The following is a 4,328-nucleotide window of genomic DNA, read 5'->3' on the forward strand; positions in this document are numbered from 1 at the left end:
TGAATAAGTTCCCTTTTACAGTGACAATGTACTGAACTGCTGAAAAGGGAGAAAAATACTCAGAATTACCTACAACACTGACCAGTGCAGTGCATGTATACTGTCTGAATCATCTTTTTAAATACATACATAACATTAAAACACAGGAGAAAACATGAATGATCACTATCTAGCGCCCTGGTTTTCACAAGAGTTTGCATTGACATGAATAAAAGTGTATTTGTGGAGGACACAAGTCATGTTAAGCTGTGTCTAAGAGCAACATGTTGCACAATAACACTACAAGGTGCAAGTGGGTGTAAACCTGGGCACAGCTCTGTGTTTCTCTACAGAAGGGACATCTCAAGACTCATTGATTAAACAGATGTGATCAACTGAGGGCAACTGGGGGGAATAGCGTGATCCTCCCACGCGTTATGTCCTGCCGGTGAAACCCCTCGCTGTCAGGTGAAAAGAAGTGGCTGGCAACTGCACATGTATCGGAGGAGGCATGTGCTAGTCTACAACTCTCCCCAGATCGGCAGAGAGGGTGGAGCAACGACTGGAACAGGGGAATTGGCCAAGGACAATTGTTGAGAAAATGGGAGAAAATTTAGAAAAAAGCTTGATCCAAAAAAAGAAAAGAAATAATAATGATGCATTTTCAGTGAAAAGTTTGTGCAAATGAGCGAACAGGCTGAAAGTTATGGAGGATCATATTTATATAACTTTACCTGTGGTTGATACTATTTTCTTAGTCAGAGCGCTCTGCTGGATCCACATCTGTTGAGGATGATCAGATTAATGCATTTAAAAACAAGCAACAACAACAACAACAACAACAACAACAACAACAACAACAACAACAACAACAACAACAACAACAACAACAACAACAACACTTAGTGATTGCTGGCTGTTCTGTTTGCATCATGTTTAGAATCTGTGTTCTCACCATGAACGTTTCTGAGTTCAATCAAGGAAATGATGATGTCACTGGATCCACCTGCAGCTCCACCTGAAATGTAGATTTTCACTGGAATTGAAATCAGTTACTCACCTTAATTTGAGTGATTCTAGCATTTCCAACTGCTGCATGTTAATGATAAAGTAAATACTGTACCATTCCCAGTGTCTCCAGAGCCTCTGATATTGCCATAGTCATCATCAACATAACCTACAGTACAGGTCAGTATAAGAATAAAGGCAAAGTCAAATGAATCAGTTTAATTCTATCATACCAACTTAAACCAATCTCTTCTAACACGTCTTGTTCAAATGGAGTATGGTCAGTGGGATATCATTTAGAGATAGATGTAGGCAAATATATCACATTTTGATTCATATTAGAGACCTGGGTTGTTTTGTAGATGTTACTGTATCACATTTCATCAATAGTCTTTTCATACTGTAGAGTCAACAGTGGAAATGTACTGGCTTGGTTTGGTTCAGCAGTGTGAGACTTGCATCAAAAATCATGTTCTTCATGTAAGGGATGTTACTATTTGTGGTATTTTCCAGTCTCTTTACTCTAACTTTACACTGTATATAAACAGTTTTATGAATGAAAGTGAACCTGGAACCATTTGACTATCTCTCTGTGGAGCACTCACACACATTCGCTTTTTAGACAACTTAGAAGACCACAATTAATCTACTCAACCATGAAAGTTTACAATTTGTGACAAATTTTCAAGATGATCTCAATAGCTTTCCCAACCAGGAGAATAAAAAGAGGGTGATTGTAATGAGTTGCTCCTGATCCGAGGGTAGATAGTCAAATGTTTACAGGTTCACCATAAAATGAAAACAGCTGGTTTTAAATCAAATTATTTTGATTATTTTTCTGATTTAACGATAGATCAAGCAAAAGTTATTTATGTTTTGTTCTTAAAAAAAAGCTTTCTATTGATTAGAAAGTCCTTGTTATAAATGTTAGTGTAGTTTTAGTTGTGAAGAGCAGTCATGATTGGTTTGAAGGCTGACCATGTTGAAGAGGGGCGTATGCATTCTCTTGATCATCTCTCTGGTCTGTAGTGGAGCCCTGGTTGCTGCTCTGAGACTGGATGGGTCTAATAAATGTAGTAAATGTAGTAAATAACATGGAAGTTACCACTGTTATGGTTAAGATTAAGATGAGAGAATTGGTTCTGTACTTACCTGCCACAACATGTATCTGTGAAAAACACATTTGTTGTTATATAGTTTTGCTTTACAAATTGTTCTTCTGCTATTCAGTGTCATGACATAAGGAAGGATTGCTCAGTGATTTTGAATAATCAGAGTTTAATCCACAGTGGTTCCCAGAGTTGGGGTCACGACCCCAAGTGGGGTCACCTGGAATTCAAATGGGGTCGCCTGATTTATTATTATCTTTTTTTTTTTTACACCACACACAATCTAAAACTACCGAAGAGGATTAACAATTTATTTAGAGTTCTGAGTTTAGGTCAGAATTCTGAAAATAAAGAAATAAAGTTAGATGGTCTGAGGGGGGGGGGAGTCAGAAGACTTCTCTGTTTAATCTCAGAATTTTTATGAAAAAAGTCAGAATTGTGAGAATTCTGTTAAATTCAGAATTATCAGATTAAAGTCAGAATTATGAGGGAAAAAGTCAGCATATGGTTGCTTGCACGTGACATGACAGCACTGATGTCACTGGATGATGTCACTCATGATATTATCGATGTACCGAAATTTGAATGTCTGGGGTCCCTATATTTTGTGACGTAAAAGTAGGGTCACAAGCCAAAAAAGGTTGGAACCTCCTGCGTTAATATGGAAAAAGTCTCACCCTTGGACTTCCTGCAGAGCCACAGCAGCAGCAGGAGTATGATCAGTAAAATGACAATAACCAGTCCAATGACCAACCACACAGGAAATGATGAAGAACTTGCTGCAATTACAGAGGTAGTATTAAAGGTTTTAAAACAGTGATGTCACTAGTATAGGACACTGGGAACACTGACTTATTTTAAAGTGATATATCAGATCAAGCTACAAAAAAATGTTTGGATCAAACTCTTAAACTGACCACATCTGACTAACATTGAAAACAGCAATAGAAAGTGATTACAATTACTGTGCTTTCAAAACCTAAAAAGTAATTTCTAAGAATTCACTCCTACATTGTTTTGTTTTAGATGTAGGAGTGATCATACGGTATAAGATCAGTCATTCACAGCAAAACACAGTTATTCTGAATGTTATCTCCCATAATACATGATTTGTTGAGCTACAGTAAAAGGAACATTTTTCACAACAGTAGCTGATAATGACCCTTCAGTCACTTGGAAAGGAGAAACAATCATGGAACATGTACCTGTAGGTAGCTTCATAACTTTAGTACATGTGTTATTCTTAGTGAGATACATTTAAATGATCTTACTCCAACCTAGAAGTAGCAGCACTTCTACCTGGGTTTGGTGTTTAGAAGAAATTGTTTTAATTAAACTCACATTTTATTGCCATCCAACTCTGTGGTGATTCTGTTCCATTGTATTGACACTTGTAGAAGCCTTGGTGTGACTCAGACACAGCATGGATAGTCATCTCTCCTCTGGTGTCATTTTGGATCAGTGTGTCATTTTGATAGAAAGCCACATTGGAAAGTAATGGCTCTGTCCTGGATTTACAGCCAAGAGTCACAGAAGCTCCCTCAGTCACAGGATGGACAGGACTCAGCAGGATGAGATTTCCAGCTGAAACAGATAATTAAATATGAAGAGTTTCAATCCAAACTGACATATCAACTGTTCAAGTTGGACATCTACTGTTACAAAACATCACTGCCTAGAAAATACAATTCAGTATGGGTGGAACATAATTTAAGTTGTTCGCTACTTGCTGAAAAAGCGTCTAAGGATAAATTCACCCACGTCACTGGAGCCATAGGAAAAAGGAAGAAGAGCTGGTGAACCTGTCCTAGCTGCAGCTATACAGTCAAGATTTAAGCTAAAAACAGGGTGTAAATTATGTCTTTTCAAATCAACTTGGCATCTCAGGGTTTGTGGAGACTTGGATTACAGCTATTATCATCTGAGCAGTTTGGGTATATTTTATCAACTTCAATTGTTTGGGAGCATTCTGAAAGAAAGAAAACCACCCGTCCTTCCATCGACATGGGGGTGACTAAATAAATAAATAAGTAAATTATTGCTATTATTGTTATTGTTATTGCTATTATTATTTATATTATTATTCATAATCATCATCATCATCGTCATCATAATTTAAACGCACCATGTAGAGTGATGTTGACTGCGTTGCTGAACTCTCCTGATCCAGACTCGCACCAGTACACCAGATCCCTATAGTACACCATCTTATCATCAAAACCATCACCACCA

At 37.5% G+C, this 4,328-nt stretch overlaps 1 long non-coding RNA gene across 1 annotated transcript; it reads right to left on the minus strand.

The window, feature by feature from the left end:
* Positions 1 to 636: 636 nt before the first annotated feature.
* Positions 637 to 1,146, minus strand: LOC310779863. Its single transcript, XR_014552870.1, has 3 exons — positions 1,103 to 1,146; positions 935 to 997; positions 637 to 762 (listed from the first exon to the last, which is right to left on the minus strand). It is a non-coding gene; the product is annotated as an uncharacterized lncRNA (long non-coding RNA).
* Between the last annotated feature and the right edge of the window lie 3,182 nt (positions 1,147 to 4,328).

The sequence above is a fragment of the Poromitra crassiceps genome (genome assembly GCF_964638095.1).
Source record: "Poromitra crassiceps genome assembly, chromosome: 7".
Lineage (NCBI taxonomy): Eukaryota > Metazoa > Chordata > Actinopteri > Beryciformes > Melamphaidae > Poromitra > Poromitra crassiceps.